The sequence below is a fragment of the Panicum virgatum genome, chromosome 2N, assembly GCF_016808335.1.
Source record: "Panicum virgatum strain AP13 chromosome 2N, P.virgatum_v5, whole genome shotgun sequence".
NCBI classification, from domain to species: Eukaryota; Viridiplantae; Streptophyta; class Magnoliopsida; order Poales; family Poaceae; genus Panicum; species Panicum virgatum.
This window is the reverse complement of record NC_053146.1, coordinates 35,932,560-35,946,000: the sequence shown is the minus strand read 5'-3', so window position 1 is coordinate 35,946,000 and position 13,441 is coordinate 35,932,560.

The following is a 13,441-nucleotide window of genomic DNA, read 5'->3' as shown; positions in this document are numbered from 1 at the left end:
GCACTCTTCTCCCGCTTGTAGCTTGATGGATGCTTATCAATCATAGTAAGTATTCGTGATCTTCTCAGTATTTCAGTAATTTAGTTTGGATAGCTTTAGTCTAAGACTCCTGATAAAGACCGATGCTGTTGGCCAAGACTAGAGTTAGTAAAAAATAGTTTACTAAATAGTGTAGGTGTGGTGTCTATACTAGACTTTACCCTTCGATTGTTGTAGCATCCCACGGTTTATAGAGGTAGTCTGCAAGTGGTGACAGTCATGTTTTCTACCATCGTAATTCTCCATGTTCGAGGGTGCATGATAGTAGCCTTATTATCAGAACTTTTGGTTTTATCCAAGTGAAGCTGATTGCCCGAAATAAATACTTAAGCTAGGCTTTTCTTATCTTAAATTTTAAACTTGCAGAATCCTCTCTATCCTTGATCCTACCGGTGTTGTGTCCTTGGATGAACTTGAATATTAGATAGTATTGTGTACTCACCTTCCTTAATGTTTACGATACTCTGGAATACTCCTGGGTGAAAGCTATAGTGGTATCCGTGCACTTGCGGATTCTTTCGTGAGGCTCAAAAATACCAACAAGCTTTCTGGCGATGTTGCCGAAGAGCGGCAGTTATAATATCTTCGGACTCAATCGTCCACGTATCCTTTTCATTTTCTTTGATTCTATATATACCCCCGCTATCTATGGAGCAGTTGTCCCTTCATTGGTTCTCTGCACCCAAGAATGAGTTCTATGAGCGACCATCACTTTCCAACCCAATTTTTTCAACCAGCTATGAACTCAGCTCTGGCTTTATAGCTTTAGTTCATAAAAAATTCCTTTTCAGGAAGGGGTTTCGAAAATCCAACCATCATCTGCATGAATTTGAGCAAGTGTGCTCGTATCTGAAAATTTCCAGCCTGACACATAAAGTTGTTTCCTTTCTCCCTTACGGAGGAAGCGAAGCGATGGTAGTCTCGCATTGCAGGATGCGTGCACAGAAATTGGATTGAACTTCGGGAAATTTTTTGTTCCGCGTTCTTCCCACTCTCCCACATTTGCGCTCTTAGAGCGGATGTTTTAAACTTCTGCTAGAATGACAAGGAATTAATTGGTGTAGCTTGGGCCCGATTTACCTTATTGGTTCCTTCAGGACCCGACTTGTCTTTGCCCGATCATTTGTTGCTTCAACATTTTTACACGGGGCATGATAAGGAGTCTGCACACCACCTCGATCTCACATCTGGAGGATCTTTTGCACATTTAACTCCAATAGAAGGAAAGGAAGTCCTTAACAAGATTATGGACAGAACTTCTTTTGTTTGTGTGCATGAGCCACCCCTAGTAGAATCCGAGATGTGTCAAGAGGAAATTCTAGTGATCGAATATGAACCTACAGAAAGACAATCCATAGATTTGACTCCTGAACCCTTTCATGAAATAAAACCCGAGACACCGGAGGAAGAGGATCCTCAACCTCTGGAGTTTCTTCAAGATTTTGAGGATGATCTCTTGGAAGATTTTGGAAACACCTCAAACTTTTTCTATCAGAAGTGACCACCAGCCCCCATCACTCCTTTAGATCCATCCGAGGAGGAATATCTCTGACACACCATAAAGGAGTTGCCAGCTTTAATGAGCGACGAGTGGCTGAAAGAAGGAGAGTTATCCTTGAATCCTAGTCAAATTGATTCTCCTTCCTCATCCCTCCGTTGTTGTATCAGGAACAGGATGTCAACGTTCTCTATAACCCCACTATTAGATCCAATCTCATGTTCGATGAATTCGCGCTAGCCTTCTTAGGCAACAAAACTCTAACTCTGACTAACCGAAAGCTCAAGAGGGTCATCAGATCTCTCGTGAGCAGTTACGGGGTGATCAAGAACGTGTTTATATGGCACAAAGACAACAAGGTTATCTAGGATTTCCATGTTTTTGAAGATCTCAACTTCGATTTTCTTATTGTCCATCCCATTAAGGCACTCCTTAAGGATTTACCAAGGAAACCTTAACATCAATATCGGGAAAGAATCTCTCCGTGTTCTAATCTCTTGATCAGGAAATTGTTTTGTGGAGGATTGCCCTATCATTGAGCCAAACGAGAAAGTGATGGCCGTCGCGGTCTTCGATTCACCAGAATTGGCTCTCGAAAGAGACGTCATTGAATTCATCAAGGAGGAAGATGATTCAGACAAATCCTTCGAACTCCCCCATTTTGAAAAACCATCATGACCCCCTCTCGAGCTCAAACCCTTACCTTCTAGGCTCAGATATGCCTTCTTAAATAGTTATGTAGAGTCTCTCGTAATCATCAGTGATAAACTCTTAGAAGAGGAGACAACAAAACTCATCGCTATTCTAGAAAAGCATCGACCTATTTTCGGCTACGCGCCTACGCTCTTCAGGATCTTAAGAGCATCAACCTTGCTCTTTGCACACACCGGATCCCTCTTGGCCCAGAAATAACACATTCCAGGGAACCCCAATGAAGGTTGAACAATGCCACGAGGGAAGTTGTGAAGAAGGAGGTCCTCAAGCTTCTACAGGCTGGAATCATCTATCCCATCCCACACAGCGAGTGGGTGAGCTCCGTGCAGGTTGTGCCTAAGAAAGGAGGTATGGCGGTAATGGAAAATAGTAAGAATGAGCTAATTCCTCAACGAACCGTCACATGATGGAGGATGTGCATCGACTACAGAAAACTCATGATGGCTACGAAGAAGGACCACTTCCTGCTGCCTTTCATCGATGAGTTATGCCACCATTACTTTTCAGGCTATATTGATAGGTTAATACTAAAATTACTTGTTTCTGATTTCAGCTCCGATCCTTTTTGTTGAAGAATATTGCCGTTTACTTAATTTAGATGTACTTGTGAGGGTTCTAAATCTGAAGAAGCCTATCCTTTCTCTTCTCTACAAGAAAGATTGGTGGCCGCAGGATCCTGTTAAGCCACTAGAAGACATTCATTGTAGATTTGTAGTATGAAAGGAATCGGGTGCTCTAGCCTAAGAGGGGGAGGGGGTGAATTAGGCACTAATAAAAACTTTGACCTATGGCTCCAACTAGTTTGCACAAAACTTAAACTAAAACAAGCTATCTAGATGTGCAACTAGGTTGTTCTAGTGTGAAACCCCTATCCCAAAAGAGTTATGCATCCTATAGCCTTTCCTAACAAGAAACTACTCTATGAAAGTAAAGGCACAAAGGTTGCAAGTAATAAATGCCGAAGCTTAAAGAGCGGGATAGGAGATAGCAAACTCTTGACACGGGTGTTTATCCCATGGTTCGGTTAGCCACAAAGGCACACCTACATCTACGTTGTTGTAGCACTCACTAAGAGTATTGCTACTCGGCCACCAAGTCTCTTCCGTGAACACAATCACGGTCACCTTGGCCCCGGGTTCCACTAAGGAGCTTCTCCACAAAGGATGGGGGTCTCCACGTCCCCCGCACAAAGATGTCATCGCCGCTCCACACCAAGTCGGAGGGTCAATGACGTTGCCAGCGAGCTTCACGCTCCGAGGTGCCGGCACACCAAGCTCTTGTTTTGGTTCACTAGAGAACCACAGCACAAAGGCTCAAGGTCTTGCAATCACACTCACTAAGAGCTAGCCTTTACACAACACGCTCAAAGTGTGCTAAGGGCTAAGGATATGATCTTGATGCTTTTGTATGGCTTGGAGATGTTCTTGGGTGTGTGTGGGATGTCCAGCAACTCCAGCAATCTTCAAATGGCCGGGGTGAGGCGTATATATAGGCCACCAAGTCTTGTAGCCGTTGCTCCAACGGTTAGCTGAAAATCTGCGTATCACCGGAAGAACCGATGCTCTGGCAGGGGTAGTGTCGGTTCTTCCGGTCACTCATAAACCGAAGTAGCCGTTGAAGTCCTGACAGCCGATGCAGTGACCACCGGTTGAACCGATGCTTTGTTCCGATGCATCACCGGTTCATCCGGTGCTTACGAATCTTCTCCTGACAGCTGGCGTCATTACACCGATGGTATGCACCGATGCTTCACCGGTTCAACCGGTGCTGAAGAATCTTCTCCTGGGGTCTTGAGATCGTCTCTGGAACATAGGACGCCCAATGCACCGATGCCCCCTTTTTGACCCGTCGGTTCAACCGGTGCCTATAGGCTGACTTGGCTTCAATTCCCTTCTGCATCAAACTTCATAGTGCCGGTTCTTCCGACAAGCGTTGGATGCACCGATGCTTAGGCATCGGTTCTTCCGGTGCTCCGGATCCGAAGAGATTTCAGGGCACTGCCCTGAGACCCGCGAGGGGCGGCTCCCCCTCGACCCCCGTCCGCTAACCGGGTAGCAGAACCCCCATAGGGGCGGCCCTTCGGGCCTTGCTACGCCTATCTTCTCTTTCTCTTTGTCATCACTTGAACCTAAAAGCCTGAGAATGATCATCTTAACAATCATATTAGTCCAAGTGTTGTGTTGTCATTCGATCACCAAAATCACTCGAAATGACATAAATGGTGCCATGTTCGTTACAATCTCCCCCTTTTTGGTGATTGATAACAACACAATCAAAGCAAGCATAAAATTGCAAAAATTGACAGATTTAACCACTTGATACCAATTGAAATTAATTGAAAACCGCTTACGCTTGCTTGGATGTTTACCATCATCCAATGATGACTTGGCCTCCCCCTAAAACCATGATTCCCCCCCTTTGATTCTCCCCCTTTTTCGCTACTTCCCCCTCATGACTTGATTCACTTAGGTATTTCTCCCCCTTTGGGATATACTTCTTTTCCTAGAGAAAACACCTTGCTTTGATCCACATTTCTCCCCCTTTGGAATCAAATCACCTAAAAGGTCTTGCTCCTAAAAACAAGGTCTTGCAAAACAATATAGCTCAAGAGAAGATTAGTAGCCTAGGGAGTTAGTTCCATGATTCATGATCCAATTGTATGATATCAATGAAGATACCAATTGAAAACTTCACTATGGTGGATCACAAAATCACAAAACTAGCATGACATGAGCTAAGCTTTCCACAAGTATGTGCACAAAATGATAATGTGAAAATCAAGTGCATAACTAAATGTTTAAACTAGAAAGCTTAGATCATATCATGCACGGAGGTAGCTCTAAAATAAATAGGATATGACAATGATACCAAATGAAAGAATTTAGAACCTTGCATACCTCCGGGGGTAATTGTTTACCTTGCATGTACCAATTGAATGTCTTTAAAAGAAGAGCTCTTGGTAAACCAAGGTTAAGCAAATGTATGAGCGCATAGCTTATGAACTTAGATATGAGCATTTTAAGTTCAATAGAGCATGGCTCAATATGCATGAAACACAATTTATCTAATCACTCTTATAGAGTTGTTTGTTCACATTGATCGTGAGAAACATTCTCTTAGAGTGCTAACTCCAAGTGAGACTACAAAAGATAAACTTGTAGACATGTTAGTCTCAAAATCACAAGCCATAGGATGAACTCCCCCTAAATGTGTGCATTTAGTGTTTGAATCACCAAGCAAATGTATGCACATTGATTTTGACACAATTGGGAAGTTCACCCTATAGCTTGTGTTCATGGTACACATATGAAATACTTACCTCATGAAGTCCATGTACCATGAAGAGTAATCTTGTGTAGCTTTCTACACACTTATTAAACCATGTAGGTTGCTCATGGGTTAGAGTCATGACACAAGCAACCCACCATATATAACACTAGGAGATGCAATGCAACTATCCTAGCAAGAAGCAATGGAGCTATATGATGCTTGAATTGAATTCTAGCTACCATTACCTTTACATGGGGGACTTGGGCAACGTATGTTCAAGTTGTGAGCTTAGCTTGTTTTGGCTTGAACCTTTACTTCAACTTGTAAGTTAAGCCTCCAAATCCCCCGAAGCCGTTTTTGGGCTTCACATCTCCTTTGGAACCCACACCATTTGAGGACCCTTCATATTGATGATGACATCCTTGGGCACCCAAATGGGGCGGTTCCAACTCCTTCCTTGCTTCCCAACCTTGTGAGCAACCACCTTGCCATTGATCATCTTTTTGATCACATAGGAGGTGCTATTGCTTTTGTTCCTCCGGTTGGGCTTGGTGTAGATGAGAGAACTCTTAATTGTGAGTTTCTTTTTGTTCTTCTCATCCGAAAGCTTCTTCCTTGGTTGAGGACACTTGTTGGACTTGTGGCCTTCTTTGTGGCACTTAGAGCAAGTCACGGTGGACCCCTTCTCAAGCTTCTTCACCATGTTCTCATGGTTATCTTGAGAAGGTTGGACATTACTCTCCATGCCTTTGCCCTTCAATCTATACAAGTCCTTCATGAGCTTTTCCACTTCTTGCTTGAGCTCATCATTCTCCTTGGTAATGAGATCATCACATAATTCTACAACAATATTCTCATTGCATTTCTCATTGCAAGGGTTAGAGCAAGAATCATCAATTAAATCAATGCAAGAAGTTGAAGCATCTACCCTAGAGATAGGAACTGCACAAGGGATAGTTTGCTTTATTTCCAAAGAGTTATTAGTATCATTAATGCTCTCAAATTTTAATTTGAGCTCTTCATGCTCCTTGCTAAGCAAATTGAATTTGCACATCAAATTTTCAAAGTTTGTAGCAAGAGAAGCATTTAGGTCTTTGAGAGCACTAAGGTTTTTAATTTCTTTTGATTGTTTCTTAATGACTTTTTGGTGCTCATGAACAAGGTCAAGAAGTTCATCAATTGAAGGAGAATCGGAGATATCATCACTTACATCGCTCTCCATACCTTTGGCCATAAGGCAAGTGTTTGATGATGATCCGAAGTTGGTGCGGGTGGTGAATCTCTTGCTTGATTCATCACTTGAGCTAGCACTTGATTCTTCACCACCGCTTACCCATTCACCAAATATGGCAAATGATTCATGCTTGGGTTTCTTCTCCTTCTTTTGCTTGTTCTTTTTAAACTTCTTCTCAACCTTCATAAGTTGATGGTGAGACCCATCTTTGAGGAAGACCATATACCCCATTGAGTTGATTTCCTTTAAGCACTTGTTCATCTTCTTAACATGCTTGTAGAGGTTGGGGTGCATTGGCTCTTGATCATCACTTGAGGAGCTTCTTGCTTCTTCTTCTTCCTCATCACTTGAGCTACCTTTGATGGCCATCTTCTTCAATTTTTTGACTTGCTTGCATGCAAGTGCGCTTTGTGTTGATGAATAAGGTGGCGCTCTTGGCTTGATATCATGGCGTAGCTCATGGGCGATCACCTTGTTTAGGACTTTGTTTGGTGTCATTGTGTTGAGATCTTTCTCATATAGAATTGTTGTCACCAAATCATAGTCCGGCCTTCGAAGTGAGTGAAGGATCTTGCGAATGAGTTCCAAATCTTCAATTTTCTTCACATCTAAAGAATTAATCTCATTCACAAGAATATTCAACCGTGAGTACATAGTTTTGATATTTTCATGATCAAGTTGCTTGAAACTATTAAGTTTATCAATGAGAACGTGATATTTTTAATTTGCAACATCTTTTGTTCCTTCATGGTTCTCACTAATAGTTTTCCATAAGACATTAGCATTTTCGCAAGCAAACACACGGTTAAACACATTTTCACCAAGAGAGTTTAAAATAGCACACTTGGCAATAGCATCATATTACATCTCTTGTTGACTATTGCTCTTAGTTCCTTCACTTGTAACTCTCCAAACATTTAGGCCCTTTGCTTGGAGGTGGGATTGCATTAGAATTTTCCAACATTGGAAGCCCGTGCCATCGAAACGTGGAGGAGGTCCTAGAGAATCCATCCCTTCCCCTAAAAGAGCTAACTCACTAGGCGGTGAAGCCTACCGATCTAATGAGCCGGTAAACACAAATTTGCCAATAGAATTTGCTTTGTTTGTGAGACAAGTGAGTCCCGGCTCTGAACCACTTGAAAGGAATCGGGTGCTCTAGCCTAAGAGGGGGAGGAGGTGAATTAGGCACTAATAAAAACTTTGACCTATGGCTCCAACTAGTTTGCACAAAACTTAAACTAAAACAAGCTATCTAGATGTGCAACTAGGTTGTTCTAATGTGAAACCCCTATCCCAAAAGAGTTATGCATCCTATAGCCTTTTCTAACAAGAAACTACTCTATGAAAGTAAAGGCACAAAGGTTGCAAGTAATAAATGCGGAAGCTTAAAGAGCGGGATAGGAGATAGCAAACTCTTGACGCGGGTGTTTATCCCGTGGTTCGGTTAGCCACAAAGGCACACCTACATCCACGTTGTTGTAGCACTCACTAAGAGTATTGCTACTCGGCCACCAAGTCTCTTCCGTGAACACAATCACGGTCACCTTGGCCCCGGGTTCCACTAAGGAGCTTCTCCACAAAGGATAGGGGTCTCCACGTCCCCCGCACAAAGATGTCGCCGCCGCTCCATACCAAGTCGGAGGGTCGATGACGTTGCCGGCGAGCTTCACGCTCCAAGGTGCCGGCGCACCAAGCTCTTGTTTTGGTTCACTAGAGAACCATAGCACAAAGGCTCAAGGCCTTGCAATCACACTCACTAAGAGCTAACCTTTACACAACACTCTCAAAGTGTGCTAAGGGCTAAGGATATGATCTTGATGCTTTTGTATGGCTTGGAGATGTTCTTGGGTGTGTGTGGGATGTCCAGCAACTCCAGCAATCTTCAAATGGCCTGGGTGAGGCGTATATATAGGCCACCAAGTCTTGTAGCCATTGCTCCAACAGTTAGCTGAAAATCTGCGTATCACCGGAAGAACCGATGCTCTGGCAGGGGTAGCGTCGGTTCTTCCGGTCACTCATAAACCGAAGTAGCCGTTGAAGTCCTGACAGCTGATGCAGTGACCACCAGTTGAACTGATGCTTTGTTCCGATGCATCACCGGTTCATCCGGTGCTTAAGAATCTTCTCCTGACAGCTGACGTCATTACACCAATGGTATGCACCGATGCTTCACCGGTTCAACCGGTGCTGAAGAATCTTCTCCTGGGGTCTTGACATCGTCTCTGGAACATAGGACGCCCAATGCACCGATGCCCCCTTTGGGTGCTCTAGCCTAAGAGGGGGAGGTGGTGAAACAGGCACTAATAAAAACTTAGACCTATAGCTCCAACTAGTTTGCACAAAACTTAAACTAAAACAAGCTATCTAGATGTGCAACTAGGTTGTTCTAGTGTGAAACCCCTATCCCAAAAGAGTTATGCATCCTATAGCCTTTCCTAACAAGAAACTACTCTATGAAAGTAAAGGCACAAATGTTGCAAGTAATAAATGCGGAAGCTTAAAGAGCGGGATAGGAGATAGCAAACTCTTGACACGGGTGTTTATCCCGTGGTTCGGTTAGCCACAAAGGCACACCTACATCCACGTTGTTGTAGCACTCACTAAGAGTATTGCTACTCGGCCACCAAGTCTCTTCCGTGAACACAATCACGGTCACCTTGGCCCCAGGTCTCCACGTCCCCCGCACAAAGATGTCGCCGCCGCTCCACACCAAGTCGGAGGGTCGATGATGTTGCCGGCGAGCTTCACGCTCCAAGGTGACGGCGCACCAAGCTCTTGTTTTGGTTCACTAGAGAACCACAGCACAAAGGCTCAAGGCTTTGCAATCACACTCACTAAGAGCTAACCTTTACACAACACTCTCAAAGTGTGCTAAGGGCTAAGGATATGATCTTGATGCTTTTGTATGGCTTGGAGATGTTCTTGGGTGTGTGTGGGATGTCCAGCAACTCCAGCAATCTTCAAATGGCCGGGGTGAGGCGTATATATAGGCCACCAAGTCTTGTAGCCATTGCTCCAACGGTTAGCTGAAAATCTGCGTATCACCGGAAGAACCGATGCTCTGGCAGGGGTAGCGTCGGTTCTTCCGGTCACTCATAAACCGAAGTAGCCGTTGAAGTCCTGATAGCTGATGCAGTGACCACCAGTTGAACTGATGCTTTGTTCCGATGCATCACCGGTTCATCCGGTGCTTAAGAATCTTCTCCTGACAGCTGACATCATTACACCGATGGTATGCACCGATGCTTCACCGGTTCAACCGGTGCTGAAGAATTTTCTCCTGGGGTCTTGACATCATCTCTGGAACATAGGACGCCCAATGCACCGATGCCCCCTTTGGGTGCTCTAGCCTAAGAGGGGGAGGGGGTGAAACAGGCACTAATAAAAATTTAGACCTATAGCTCCAACTAGTTTGCACAAAACTTAAACTAAAACAAGCTATCTAGATGTGCAACTAGGTTGTTCTAGTGTGAAACCCCTATCCCAAAAGAGTTATGCATCCTATAGCCTTTCCTAACAAGAAACTACTCTATGAAAGTAAAGGCACAAATGTTGCAAGTAATAAATGCGGAAGCTTAAAGAGCGGGATAGGAGATAGCAAACTCTTGACATGGGTGTTTATCCCGTGGTTCGGTTAGCCACAAAGGCACACCTACATCCACGTTGTTGTAGCACTCACTAAGAGTATTGCTACTCGGCCACCAAGTCTCTTCCGTGAACACAATCACGGTCACCTTGGCCCCAGGTCTCCACGTCCCCCGCACAAAGATGTCGCCGCCGCTCCACACCAAGTCGGAGGGTCGATGATATTGCCGGCGAGCTTCACGCTCCAAGGTGCCGGCGCACCAAGCTCTTGTTTTGGTTCACTAGAGAACCACAGCACAAAGACTCAAGGCCTTGCCATCACACTCACACTCACTAAGAGCTAACCTTTACACAACACTCTCAAAGTGTGCTAAGGGCTAAGGATATGATCTTGATGCTTTTGTATGACTTGGAGATGTTCTTGGGTGTGTGTGGGATGTCCAGCAACTCCAGCAATCTTCAAATGGCCGGGGTGAGGCGTATATATAGGCCACCAAGTCTTGTAGCCGTTGCTCCAATGGTTAGCTGAAAATCTGCGTATCACCGGAAGAACCGATGCTCTGGCAGGGGTAGCGTCGGTTCTTCCGGTCACTCATAAACCGAAGTAGCCGTTGAAGTCCTGACAGCTGATGCAGTGACCACCGGTTGAACCGATGCTTTGTTCCGATGCATCACCGGTTCATCCGGTGCTTAAGAATCTTCTCCTGACAGCTGACGTCATTACACCGATGGTATGCACCGATGTTTCACCGGTTCAACCGGTGCTGAAGAATCTTCTCCTGGGGTCTTGACATCGTCTCTGGAACATAGGACGCCCAATGCACCGATGCCTCCTTTTTGACCCGTCGGTTCAACCGGTGCCTATAGGCTGACTTGGCTTCGATTCCCTTCTGCACCAAACTTCATAGCGCCGGTTCTTCCGACAAGTGTCGGATGCACCGATGCTTAGGCATCGGTTCTTCCGGTGCTCCGGATCCGAAGAGATTTCAGGGCGCTGCCCTGAGACCCGCGAGGGGCGGCTCCCCCTCGACCCCCGTCCGCTAACCGGGTAGCGCAACCCCCGTAGGGGCGGTCCTTCGGGCCTTGCTACGCCTATCTTCTCTTTCTCTTTGTCATCACTTGAACCTAAAAGCCTGAGAATGATCATCTTAACAATCATATTAGTCCAAGTGTTTTGTTGTCATTCGATCACCAAAATCACTCGAAATGGCATAAATGGTGTCATGTTCGTTACATAGTAGAAAAGAAGCATGAAGACCTCGTTTGGCTCAGCTGAACGCAAGATCTTGGAGTTTATATATTAAGCTTAAGCATTTTGTGAAACATGAACTTTTTTTGTTTTCACTAAGCACTTTGAATATATTATTGAAATGGCAAAATTGAAGGCAATAAAAGGGGTTACTGCTCATATATTATAAAGAAATGCTATCATCTTTCACCATTCTTTACAATAGGAAGTTTAATTTCTTAACGGTGCTGATCTTCCAATCTTTTTTTAGGAAAAAAGAAGAAAATGTCGCATAATCTTCCTCTGTTTTGTTCTAGTGCTATGACATCTATAGCAGACAAGCAGTCAAGCTAAGAGCGGTTCAATGCATATGGAGATTTGCTGTGATTTGATTCCCTACTACATGATTAATGTTCAACCTACAATAACTATAGCTTCTGTCTCGCGACATTTTAGACTTGACGATGTCTTGTAGTGACTTCACTGATGATGTTTGACTAGTTGAGTGATGTACATGAAGGTACCTTTTGATGGTTAAATAGAAAGAGTTAGTTTGTTCTTAGGCAAGTTAACTTAGCATCACTTCATACTCGAAGCATGAACGTATTTGACTGAACTTTATTCAGTAATTTTTAGGAAGTGACACCTAGTTTTATGTGTCATCAGGAACAGAAGAAATGAAGACAGTGTCGGGGTAGTGGTCGTAGGTCATCTGACAAGAAGTCCAGAATGCAACTGTCCTATTGCAAAGCACAATGTATTTAGTTCAAAATAATGGGATAATCCAGAAATTCTATGTCTGAAAACAGGATAGTGGCAATGAAAGATAGTTTCTAGGACACCCACAGAAGATATCAAGTATTTTACTTGTTCAAGTTTATTTAGTTCTCCATTTGCAGAGCAAGAGGTCTTCCTGGCCACTTAATTCAAACATCTTCAGAGAATGAGGATTATGATATATTTCTCCATCTACTCAAGGCTGCTGACTTTATCACAAGCTACGTGTCTTGCATTGCTCTAATGATGGCTAAGGAAAGAGATAACCCTGCTGCAATGGAGGGAAAGTGAATTCAGACAAGTCTCATGAAGTCTGCAGCTGTACCCAACTGGTTTGTGTTATACATTATTTTTTATTGCATTTCTACAAGGCCTTATATTTGTTTAACGTGTAATTCCATTAGCTGTAACTTCGTGCCAATGCATGGAAGGTGAAATCAGACCAGTCTCATCAATTTCTGAAATTTTATCCTGTTGCTGCTTATACGGCATTTTCATAGTAGCAGTATTACCAGGTCTTCATCTGTAATGGATGAGCTTAATCACACTTACTCTATGTATTAATGTGACCTTCCTGGAAGCTTCCCTCGAATCCCTGCCAGGATATTTTTTTTGCAATCCCTTTCTTGGAGTCACTAAACAACCTGCATCCACCTTTGTTGCACGGATGGATGGACGGCCACTTTATCTTGTCTGTTTTTACTATAGTAGTTCTCTAGTATGGTCATGGTCATGCATAGTTTAACCTTTTGCGAGCTCCTAAGCTCTATGCAAAGACTAATGAGTAGGATAAGTGTAGGGTCAGCAGTATGCCTCCTAGTGCATTAACAAACTGCCTGCATGTGGGGGTATGATGTTCTTTTGATATGGCATATCCCTCCCTTGTGCACCTCTATATAAAGCCAGCCTTCCCTCTCAACATACCACTACACTAGACATAACACTACAAGTTGTCCATCTTGGCATCCCTTCCTTCTCTCATTTGCCTTGCACAAAGCTTGTTCTTCTTCATCAGACCATGAAGCTTGGAGGACAAGGGAGGCAGATGGGGAGGCTCAACAGAGCCTTCAGGGAGAAGAGGGCTAGATTTTACATT